Source organism: Spermophilus citellus (genome assembly GCF_964194105.1).
Source record: "Spermophilus citellus genome assembly, chromosome: 18".
NCBI classification, from domain to species: domain Eukaryota; kingdom Metazoa; phylum Chordata; class Mammalia; order Rodentia; family Sciuridae; genus Spermophilus; species Spermophilus citellus.
In genome coordinates, this window is record NC_138200.1 from 22,651,572 (window position 1) to 22,664,572 (window position 13,001).

Sequence of the window (13,001 nt, forward strand, 5' to 3'; positions counted from 1 at the left end):
AAAAACTACTACAAGTTCTAACACCCAAAAACCTATTAACTAATTTGTTTTATTTCCTGCAATCCTCTTAAAGCTATGTTTGTATATTTCTAACATATTTGTACTTGTACTATATATATATACTTCTTCAAACACTTCATCAGTTAACTTTAATTAATTTATCTTTTGCTTTTGTAGTGCTGGGGATCAAACTCAAGGCCTTGAGCATGCTTAGCAGATGCTCTACCACTGAGCTACACACCCAGCCCTATCAATTAACTTTAAGAATATTTTTGATGTAATTTCAAATTCCTTATAAATATTTATTTTTTATTTGTGGTACTGGAAATTGATCCCAGAGCCTTGTACAAGCATTCTACTTCTGAGTTACACCCTCAGCCCTATTTTTATTTTTTATTTGGAGACAGTTCTCACTATGTTGTCCAAGCTGGCTCAAATTTGTGATCTTTCTGCCTCAATCTCCCTAGTAGCCTGGATTATAAGTGAGCACCAGTGCACCAGGCTCTTTGTAGGACTTTATAATGGCTGTATAGTACTCCACTGTACCAAACAATATCCCTGGTAGTGTTTTCTTTATGCAGGTTTTTACTATTATATTGCTGCAGTGAACATATTTGGATTACTGATCTCTTTATATTTTGGATTTTGATAATCTTTGGATTATGACAGAAAGACTCAAAGTGATATTTCTGAGTTATAAAGTATGTAATAGATGTAAAGATGGTTGTTATATTCAGTCAAAATTCTTTCAAAAATACAGCATAATTAATATATTTCTCCAATGATGTTTGGGGTATGCACATTTCATTGAATCCTCATCGAGAAATCTAATGGTAGTGCCCTAAGCCTTTGTTAATTTGAAGGGTAACTGCTGATGGCTTGGTTTGATTCATTTTTCTTTTAATTCAAGTGGGGCCAATTGATTTGGCTGTTTCTTTCCTGTTACCTGTGATAGATGGCTGGGGGTGACCCCCTGCCAGGCTGCCAAGAGCCCCCAGTGACCCTGTGGCTGAGATAGCTGAGGGTGAGAGAGAGTCCTTGCAGGGCCGCATCTGACCCCACTTGTGGCTGCATCACCCAGGTAGGGGCCTCTGGCTGCCGGCAGGAGAAGGAGGCCACCAAGGCCAAAGGTGTGGGGACCCAGTGCTTATAACAAGAAACCATCTGCGCAAGGCTGGTTATTAACCTGCATTGGATATTGACATGACAGCACTGAGCGAGATTTTTTTCACAGGCAGATGGTGTATTTTTAGCTAGAATTAAATTTTTTATATTTCTGTGTTTTGAGCTGTCTGGCTTGGAATAAGCATGGCTGGGGCTATTGCAGTGAGGGAGGCTGGGGAGGAGAGGCCCCAGCTTGGAAAGCAGCGATCCTGCCCATTAGTTATTGAGAGGTGCCATCTAGTGGGAAAGCCAGGCATGTCCCTGCTCCTTTCCCTGCTGCAGGGGGCCCACAGTGCCTTCTCCTGGTCAAGGGCCCCACCAGGCCCCAGGGTGCAGCTCCAGAAGGGTGCTGCTTGAGGAGTTCCCTACGGGGAGGGGCTGAGGTCTTCCTGAGCAGAACATCAGCCCTGACTCCTGCAACATTTTTTTTCACATAAAACAGAATGTCTCTCAATCCTGAACAATCAACATATGGCAATTAAGAAATGCCAGGATCCATCTAAACCACGCAGGGAAAGGGACTGTCTGATGTGTTTTCAGTTTGCTGGGAAGAGATAAATGGCTTTGTTAGTTGGAAGAGCCCTCTTGGACCATTATGATAATGGCTGATCAGCTGAATCCCAGCCTTGGGGTCAGCCATGAAAACCCTTGAATCCTGGCAGATGGAGGGAATCGAAACCATCAATGTGGTTGCTATTTATCTTATTTTTCTGCTTTTTGTTCATCCTTCTTAGCAATTAAATAAATGTGAGTATAATATCTAGGCATTATCTATATCCCAATTAATTAGTAAAAATAAATACAAATGATCCAACCCAGATTTGGCAGGGCTGTGTGGAAATAATGCACATATACAGTACACACAGGTGGCGATGCATGGTGATAGTCACTTGAGAGAGTGAATTTGAAGAAAAAGTCACAGGAACCATAAAAATTGCATATACTTTCTAGCTAACCAATTTCACTTCAGGGAAAATATTCAAATATTCAATAAAACAATTCAAATGGAAAGAAGTATGCACAGCACTGCTATTTATAATAGCAGGAAAAAAGGGAAATAATTCCAATGTTTAAAAACAGGGAAATAGTTAAAACTATTTTTGTATGTAATGTAATACGGTATTAATAGCTAATTTTAATAAATAGTAAATGGGGATGGGTATATGAAATTCAGTGGAATTTCCCATCTACATTATATACCTTATGTAGAATCCATACTTGTGTGCCTGGAGGGGAAAAAAAGAAAAAGAGGAATTGAAAATGGTTCTGGGGTTCCTTGTGGGCTTTCCATCTGATGTATGACTTAGAGGGTACAGAATGGGTAGGCATGAGTTTCAAGGTATGGGCGTTTGTGCCTGGGGGGGGTTCTAGTGTTTAAAATGATCTGATCTATGGGTCTCTGTACCAAACAGAACCAGTCAAATCTGTGAAGAGCCCGTCATGGGTCCCCAGCTCCCTGGGGCTGCCTCCTGGGAATTGCTCAAGACCATCTTAACTTGAGGCAGCATCCTCATAAGCCCACTGTGGACACCACCTTCCCCAGAGGTGTGGTCCATACAATGTCAAGTTCCAAAGCACAGCCTCACACTATTTGCCCCATGAGAGTCTCATCTGATGTGCTTATGCCCATTGACCAAGGCAGGAGGGCAGCCAGACTGAGAACTATTTGTATATAGGGTCTTCTCTATGTCAGCACTGTGCAGGAGAAATGTAAAATGAGTGAAAAATGTGAACCATATATATAATTTGAAATTTGTTAGTAACCACACGTTTTAAAAGAATAGATTAAATTCATAATATACTTTATTTAACCCACTATACCAATATACTGTCATTTCAACATGTAATCAATATAAAAGATAATTAAGATACTGTATTTTCAATTTTTTTTTCCTATTAAGTCTTCAAAATGGTGTACATTTTACACATAACAACACATCTCAAGTCTGACCAGCTACGTGTCAGGTTACATATGGCCAGTGGTGACTGTATTGGTATCTATATGATACACAATAGAAATATAAAAATAAAAATGTTCTCATCCTTTTGTACTGGTGTTTCCATGATATAAACATGCCCTGAAAGGTTCAGGATGTCTTTTTGTCTCTATTCTGAAGTTCAGCATCTGGCCTTCTTTGAAGTCGTTGTTAGAGGTTGGGAGCAGATGAGGATGTGCTGTGGACTCTTTTCATTCATATGTAGAAGTCCTTATCCCCAATGTGATGGGGATGGGGCCTCACCCTCTCCCCATCAGTTCAGCAGGAAGGGAGCCCTCACGCATAACCCAGCCTCCTAAACTGAGAAATTAATTTCTGTCGTTTAAGTCACTCGGTGTGTGGCATTTTATTATGACAGCCTGAGCTGACAAGACAGGTTGAGAAGTAGGAGAGTTGAGTGTTTACTGGTGGCTTCCCTGTTCCACGCCCTCTGGCCAGATTAAAGGAAGGAGACATTTTCCTCCTGCTTTGAGATATCAGGTAAACCTGGCACGTGGGAACCTGAACATCCCCAGGGAGTGGGTTGCTGGCTGCAGTCACTGAGAACCAGCCTTATCCTTCTGCCCCAGCTACAGATAGCCCTGCCATACAGGTTTTGAAGCACAACAGCCCCATCTCTGCCATCTGCCCATCTATACCTGCCCAGCTGGTCATGGCTAAAGAAAAACACCTGGTCAATCATCTGAGGATGAACCACGTTGGGTTCATCCTCACCAAGATCAGAAGTGACTGCTGTGTTGTTGGCAATTACCCAGATTTTTCCCAGGAAATTTCCTTTCCTCTGACCTCTTTTCTCCTCAGACTCCTAGACTTTCCTCCTGTGTCCTTTCCCTCTGGTGATAATCCTGCTTCCTCTTTCACCAAGAAAATGGAAGTAATCAGAAGAGAATGCCCACTGCTTAATCTGTACCCATATGACATCCGCCTTTCCTCTTGGTACTATAATCTGACCTTATTTTTTATTAACGTTGTCCCTGCCACTGGGCACAGGATCCCATTCCCTGGCCCACCTGAGGACACTTTTCTTGCTATTCCCCTTTTCCTCCTTTGTCACCATTTCCTCCTCTCTACATTTCTATCCCATCAGCATGCACTTTAGTTCTCCCATATTTAAAAAAACAACAAAAGATTTCAACAAGGATATTAGGACAGTTCGGTGGAGAAATGATAGTCTTTTCAACAAATAGTGCTGGGACAACTGTATAACTACCTGCAAAAACAATGAAGTTAGACCCCTTGACCTATATAAAAAGTAAGTCAAAATAGGTCATAGACCTAAATGAAAGAACTAAAACTATAACTCGTAGATGAGAATATAGGAATAAAATGCTTTATGACCATGGAAGATGAGGAACACAAAACCACAAATGACAAAAGAAAAAAATAGGTGAATGGAACTTCACTGAATTTATAACTTTTGTGCCTCAATACTATCAATAACATTAAAAGGCTGGAAAAGAAGGAAATAGTTACAAGTCCTGTATCGGATAGAAGACTAGTATCTAGAATATTTAAAGAACTCCCACAACAAAAATAAAAGACAACTTAAAACCAGGTAATAAGCACATGTAAAGCTCAAGACTATCAGTCATCAAAACCACATTAAAATACCACTTATTTCCTACTAGGATGGACAAAATAAAAGTAATAGTAACTGTTAGTGTGTTTGGGAAGAAACTGGAATCTTCCTACATTTCTGGTATGAAAGTAAAGGGGTATGGCTGCTTTGGAAAACAGTTTGACCACTCCTCAAAATGTTAAACACGGAGTTACTGTGTGATTTACCAATTCCACACCTTGGTAAGTACCCAAGAGAATTGAAAGTATACAGCCACACAAAAACTTGCACACAAATGTTCTTTAGCACCATTATTCACACTAGTCCATGAGTGAAAAACCTAAATGTCCATCAACTGATGAACAGAGATGTAATGTGGTCTATACCATACAATGAAATATTATTCAATCCTAAGAGGGAACTAAGTACTCATACATGCTATGACATGGACAAACCTTGAAAATATTATAGTAAGTGAAAGAAACTACTATGTGTTGTATACTTCCATTGAAATGAAATATGAAGACAAATCTATAGAGACAGAAAGTAGATCAGTGGTTGCCAGGGGCTGGGCTGAGGGAGGTGACTGCTCAGAGTTGTGGAGTTTCAGTTTCAGTTTGTAGTGATAAAAATGTTCTTTCTTTCTCTCTCTCTCTCTCTCTCTCTCTCTCTCTCTCTCTCTCTCTCTCTCTTTTCTGAAAATGTTCTCAATTAGATAGTGGTGAAGGTTGCAGTCTTGTGACTATAATAGAAACCTCTGAATTGTATGTTTTAAAGTAGGGGTGGATTTTATGGGAAGGAAATTATATCTCAGTAAGTCCATTTAAACAACAAACGCTGGCCTGGGCCCTACTTTCCCCTTCATCCATTTTTCTCCTTCCCTTTGTGATGGAATGCCTCAGGGGAGAGTGTAATGGGCTCACTCTCCCCAGTCTGCCTCCTCCTGTCCTCTCAGTCCTTTCTGGCAGGCATCTGCTTCTACCTTCGACCACCCCAAGGTCACCACTGACCTCCACGTTACTAAAACCTGGGATTTGGTTCCCGTTCCTCATTTTACTTGAGCCTTTGTTGCATTTGGCACAAGTGACTGCTTCCTCCTCACTGGTCCTCTGTAGCCCCGTGCTCTCAAGGTCGCCCTCCTTCCCTTCTGCTGCTTCCACCTCCTCTCTCTGACCCACAAATGCTGGAGTGTTCCAGGCTCCTTTCCTGGGCCCTGTCTCCCCTGTCTCTGCCCACTCCTGGGGCTGTCATCCAGCGCCTGGCTTGCTTACTCATCAGTCACTCCCCAAAGTACTTGTCAGCCCAGACGTTTCTCCAGCCCACTCAATCTCTCTGTGTCTGATAGGCACCTCTAGCTTGATATTAAAAAAAAAAAAAAAAAAAAAATTCCTGACACCCATCTCCCTTCCTCTGCAAACCCACCGAAGCAGAAACAGCAGCAGCAGGAGTGATAGGGGCAGAAATAGCTTCTCTATCTCAGAAACCAGGAACTTTGTGTTTCCAGTTGCTGTGACTTCTGTCTTTCCCCTATATTCCATATCTAATCTACTAGAAATTCTGCTGCCTCTACCTTCAGATATGTCCATAACTAAATCTCCTCCCCAAACCTCTGGTGGTCCAGGTCTCTGTCCTCTCTCAGCTCCTCAGAGGTCTCCCAGTTGCCCTCAACTCTTCAAAACCAGTGATCCTGCTCCAAGGTGAGTCAGACCACACCACCCCTCTGCTGAAAACCTTCCTTTGTCTCCTGTCTCTTTCCAAGGAAAAGCCAAAGTCCTTACAGGGCTTCCGGGGGCCCTACGACATCTCCCCTCACCTGCACCTCCTGACTGACGTCACCTGTGCCATGTTCTCCTCACTCCCTGCTGCAGGCACACGGGCTTCTCCCTGCTCCCAGCCATGCCAGAACATTCCCACCCATGCCAGAACATTCCCACCCCACAGCATTTGCACTTGTTGCTTCCTCTGCCTTGGATGCTCTTTCCCCAAATATCTGCTTAGCTCTCTGCCTCTTTTCTTTCAGGCCCTGACTCAAATCATCTTTGCAGTGACATCTTGCCCAACCACTCTCTGAAATTAGAGCCACTCAGCCCACACTGTCTCCCTCCCCTGCTTTGTTATTTGTCCACAGCACTTATCACCTGTGATATACTCCATTATATCCTTTGTTCCCAAATGAGAAAATCTATATTAAGGCAAAGAGGGTTTAGATAGTCTGTTTGGAAAGACAAATGAAAAAGCACACCAACAGAGCTGAACTAATAATACGGGGAAGACCTGAATATTTCCAAATAGCATGGTCCCTCTTTGTTGATACTCTTCCTAGTGCTGGAAAAGATGTCGGAGATAGGAGAGAGTATACTGGGTGAAGGAAAGCCTTCCTTACCCTCTTCAAATATTCCCTGGAATGAACTGACAATAGATTAAGAGGAGAAAAAGTTACACAAATTTATTTGATGTGCACAGAGGACAATCACAGGAATGTGACTTTTCAGTAGCTCAGTGTAGACCAAGTGCTCATACACCCTTCTTCACAGGGGAGAGAAAAATGACAATTTTGATGGGTAGCAAATGATTTTAGGTGAATGAATGGGCCTGATGCTCAGATAATAGTGGAAAATTCTCCTTGGGAATGGGCCTAGGAGCTGGATAAAAGCTTATGACAAAATCTGTCCAGTAGTGGTGACATTCTTTAATCTTCCTTCCTGCAAATATGAGTTTAGTTAATGAAAATTCAGGGAAGGGACCAAAGTCTTTAGACTGATAAGGAAATATCAGAGTAAACTCTCATCCAGCACCTGGGACTTGAGTTTAAAATAACCAGCATACCAGGGTGCCACATTTGGGCACTCTACGGATCCTTCAGCAACATATTATTATCCACACTCTATGGATTACTTCAGCAACATATTTTTAAATTATATTGATTATCCATTTCCGTTCACTAGAGTGAGCTTCAGGAGGAGAAAGATTTTTCTATCTGTTGTGTTCACAGCTATATCCCCAGTGCTTGAAGGTATTCAATAAACACTCGTTAAATGAATAAATAAAAGATTAAAAAGCTGGCAGGCAGTTTTCTTCCCTTTCATTGTGTCATCAATGCTGACCCATGCATTCCACGAACATGCTGATAGCCTTTTTGGAAACAGGCCTGGCCCCAGCTGGATCTCAGTCTCAGACACCCACTCTGCCCAAGTACCCAAGAAATAGCTGCATCCTGATGAACCCAACAGGCCACCCACCTCCATCGCAGGACAGTGTCTCAGACCCGAATTCCTAATGTCCCACCAGTGTAAAGGACTGATAATACCAAGGCTTGGTAAGCAACGGCACTCTCAGGCACTGCTGGTGGGAGCATAAATTGATATAACTACTGCAGGAGACTGACAACTTCTACTAAAGCAAGATATTCATATACCCATGGTCCAGCAGTTCCCTTTCTTATCCTGTTCCTAACATAAAATAGTGCTTATGTCCACCAAAAGACAGCTACAGAGATGTTTATAGCAGCCTTATTCATAATAACTCAAAACTGGAAATATAAGAATAAACAAGAAATTGTGGAGGGGTCATAAAGTGGGATCCTCTACCACAATTGAAAAACCAGCCTCTACCTCAGAGCAAAGCCTGTCCAAGGAAGGTACATCACCTTTGTCCTTGGAAAAACCCACAGAGCACTCCTAGGCACATTCCCACCCTGCTAAGTTGTTTATCTACAAATAACAGGAGAGATCTGCTGCACCAGGTGTCCCTGACTCAGTCAGGCTAGGTGGGGATCTATAGCAACCCCCTAGCAGCCACCAATCAGCATGAGACAGGGGAATACCTGGGATGCCAGATGACTCTCCCAGTAGTTTATGGTGGTTGATAACATGTTGGGAAACCATATAGTTCAGCATGTACACCCCTCTTGGCTCAAACCAATCAGTTCAAATGAATACCCCTTTTGTACTGACCAATCACCCCTACCCAACTTGTTCCCGCCAGTGAATGTGCAAATCATGTTTTAGAGTTGTTATTTGATTTTCCCGTGGTGTGTGATGATTTGCTAAGAGATGCTATGATGTATGTGGGGGTCCCTGCCTTCTCCAAAGAATGTATAAAACTGCTGCAAACCCTGGGCTCGGGGCCTCTCAGCGTCACCAGTTGCTGTGTGTGGAGGAGGACCGAGCTAGCTCGCAATAAACACCTCTTTGCTGCTTACATTGATCTTGGGTCTCTGGTGGTCTTTTGGGGGTCCCGAATTCGAGCATAATACAATGAAAAAAAAACCAAATTATGAATACCCAAAACAATATGGAGGAATCTTACAGACATGGTTGAGCAAAAGAAATCAGAACAAAAAGATACACAAGGTGGGTGATTCAATTTATATGAAGTTAAATTTTAAAAACAGAAAAAAAAATTAGAATGCCATCCACTTAACCTTTGGAGACCACTGGTGGGAAGAGCTAGAGGGAGCCTATAGGGGTGCTGGAGATCTAGGTGGTGTTTATATACTTGAGTTTATGTGTGAAAAAAATCTCATTTAACTGTATACTTAAGATTTGTGCTCTTAATTGGAGGTAGATTATACCTAAATTAAAAAAGAAATACAGAGTCCCAAGTAGAAGATAACCAGACAGTTGACTGACTGCCCTCTCTTCTGAACTGTGTGTTCCACCCCATGCTAATTTCTTTGGAGACATTGATTTTCCTAATCACTTTCTCCTTGACCTTTGGAGAGGAGATCAATATGCAGAAACTTCCTGGGCCTGATGGGGGAGGACTCTGGTGCTTTAACAAAGTAAACCCTTGAAGGCTCTCAGCCTTCTTGAATCATTGTTCCCTCAGTTGAGGACTGGGCGGGCTTTGTTTCCCCAAATCAGGTTTGTGTCTGAATTATGTTCCTTTCTAGGCGTTTTGACTCGTGATAATCAACTTGGGAGGCAGCTGACTGAGATGTGGCATTGTTTTTGACTTGAATAGAGGGAACAATCACTGTGGCCATTGTGCTTCTAACTGTTCTGTTTTCATATCTTGGAGCTGCTCATTGTGGGTGGATTTCTCCCTAATTGAACTGAAATCTCCCCTGACTGAGCCTGCTTATGAACAGCCTCATTTTGGGGGGGCAAAGACCCCAAGCCCTTGCTTGCCTGATTCCCTTCCTTGGCATTTCTTGAGAGCTGGACTGTGACTCACCTGATGTAACCTCAGGGACCACTTCTCCATCTGCATGGGTAGAAGATGCTATTGACTCTCCAGACCAAGGTCAGGGGATAGCCTATGCTGGTTGTCCAGATCCCTGTGCTGTACCCATTTCTATAGGGGTCTGATGTACAAAATGAGGCTGAAGGTGGGGAAGAGGAAGGTCCCTAGAATGTGACCACCTGAAGGAGGAATGATAATGCATGGGGAGAGGGGTCACAAGTACCCACTGTACCATGAACTCACTTCCAGCAGCAGGTGGGCAGCAACTATGAGCATGCTGGTGTTTCAATAAGAAAACAGCAAAATTACTAAAGAGAGGGAGCTCAGGGAGCCTGGGACTTAACAGTACCCCAGAGGGGTCGTGTCAGAAGCCTAGGCCCCCACACAGGACTGGGTGGCCTGACACTCTGCTTTCCCTGTAGTTCCCACAGGGCCGTTCCCACAGGGCCTTCCCCGCTCTGGCTGAATGGATCTGCTTCAACCCTAACTCTCTGGACCAGCTCCAGCTCAGGCCTTGGGGGAGGAAATGCTCAGGAATTGGCTTATGCCAGCAAGTGGCTAACATGGCTCTGGGATGGACTGGGAAGGTTCCAAGGCTTAACTTCTTGGGTGGGTGAAGGGGGCACAGACCCCCAGGAGGTTTGGTGGCTGTTTGGAATAGGAAAAAGAATGTGGGGAAATTAAGGGTATTGGTAATCTGTAAACTACATGAAGTTTCCTCGTGTGTACATGTGTTAGAGTCCAGGATCCCTGGGTTTCTACAGTCCTGGGTTGCTGTGGGCAGGTAGAGGAGTCATTTTAGAGTGGCTGTGCTGAGTAAGAGTGGAGGGGAGCCCCCTGGTAGCCTTCTGGGTGCCAAGGAGCACTTTTCCTGGCACAAGCCTCCAGTCACTCCCAGGCAGAGTGGGCAGGAACTGCTCGCTGTAAAGCCTGCTCTCTGGGGCAGAATGTCTGGCAGGACCCCCAAGCCGATGCTTCAAGGATTGAAATGTCCCTTGTTTTGTCCAGAATTGTCTGGCTCTATCTGGGCACTCCCCCAACACCCCTTTCCCCCCTCCCTGCCTATCTGTTTTGAACACTGGAACATTCTAGTCAGAGCTACAGTCTCACGGTGAGGGCAGCCACCAGGAGATAGGATACTGGAGAGGGACTTCAGGAGGACAGAGGAGAATGCCCTGGTCAGAACTTCTCATCCTGTCCTGATCCTGCACGTCAGGGTGGGTACACTGCGGTCTCAGTTTCCCAGCCCAAACAATGAAGGAAAGATGGGGAGCAGGCCTGGCATGCTCTTCAAGTTTTCTTTTCTTTTTTAAAATAGACCTTTATTTTATTTATGTATTTATTTATATGCGGTGCTGAGAATCGAACCCAGTGCCTCACACATGCCAGGCAAGTGCCTGGCTGCTGAGCCCCAGGCCCAGCCCCAGCCCCACACCTTCAAGTTTGCATTCTCCTTTTTTGAGTGGGAGCTCCCTGGCTATTCTTCCTTTTTACACTAACTAAAAGGAATAGAGGTTTTACAACAGGGAGTCTGGGAGGAGGAAAGGAGACACAGACAGGTGAGCCTGGGTCTCTGGAAGGGCAGGGCTGGAGGAGTGTGGTGTGCACCCTGGCTCACCCTCCAGGGGACAAGGCCTCTCCCTAGCAGGTCCAGCACAGCCTCCACCATGCTCACCTCTGGGGAATTGCTTCCATTTCCCCATGGCCATAAGGAAGCTCCTCAGGTGCCTGGACACACCAGGCTCAATTCTCAGCCTGGGTCACCTAGAAGAGTGTGGGAGGGGGCAGAAACAACAGAGGGTCAGGGAGACATCCTAGGGTCTGGCTGGAATGCCTGGGTGCTGTGTTGATGGAGACAGTGACTATATCAGTTTTGGACATGTGGACTTGCGGTCCCTACGACATCTTCTCAACATCCCGCAGAAGCTAGGGGAGGTCACAATGCCACTTTCATAGATAGCATCTGTAAAATGGCCAGTGGTGCAGGGTTCTGGGCTGGGGGGTCAGGGAGGCTGCAGATAAATGAAAAGCACCCCTTCCCACAGGAGCCCAGACTCCAAGGCCAGATAACAGAGGATCGCCCAACTGAGGCACTTCATGGAAGGTAGAGGAAGGAAGAGCTGGAGAAGGTTCTTTAAAGTCTCTGGGAGCAAGAAACAAGCCTACCATCCTGTGGCAGTCCAGGAAGTATGCAGAGGGGACGTAGCATCTGTGTTGGGTTCTATAGTGAAGGTCAGAGTCAGGGGAATGTGGGCATGGAGCAGCCCAGAGAAGCCACAGCTTGGATCTCTAGGTTTGGAAAGGCAGACCTCCTTCCTTGCCCCTGCTCTCGGGTTCCAGTCCTGGGCATGGTCCCGCTGGGTCTGCTTAGGGTTGAGGCAGAGGACACATGGAGGGTGTGGACCCCTCCCAGATAGGGAGCTGGATGCAGAGAGAAGCAAGGGCTAAGGAGGCAGGCTTAGGGGCAACACAGAGCCTGCTGAGGCTAGGTGTGAAGAGCTCCACATTCAGAGGAGGCCTCTCTCTCCCCTGCTCACAACCCACAGGGGAGGTCACTTCCTGTAGGCCCAGGTCAAAGCTAAGCCTAGCGGAAGTGGCCACCTTGGTTTGCACTTGTGGCCTGGAGACTTCAGATCCTGCCTGAGAACTGGATCGGCCTTTCAGTCACTCCACCCTGACTAGCCCCTTAAGTTCTCTGTCACGGTGGTTGAGTCTAAGTGGCTCGGACTTCCTCCTACCATCTCTTTGTGGTTGTGTTCCAGAACAGACTGAAGCAGGGGAGAGGCCAGGCCAGCAGTTCCTCTGATGTCAATCTGGTTGACATCCCTAAGGAAGCCCTTGAACAGGCCAGACACCCTCTGCCTAGTGGGAGTTGGGATGGGCACTTCCTGCCCCTAACTAAATGACAACTCATAGTCAGTGTCTGTCCCCCACCCTGGGCACAGCCTTCCCACTGGCCCTGTTCCTGAAGAGAACATCCAGGGTGCCTCAACAGACGAGGTTCCAGGGGTAGAGCTCAGGAGCTGATTCATTACTACCCCTCTGCCTCAGTGTTCCCAGCCCCATTTCTTACTTGATTTATTCATTCACAAATG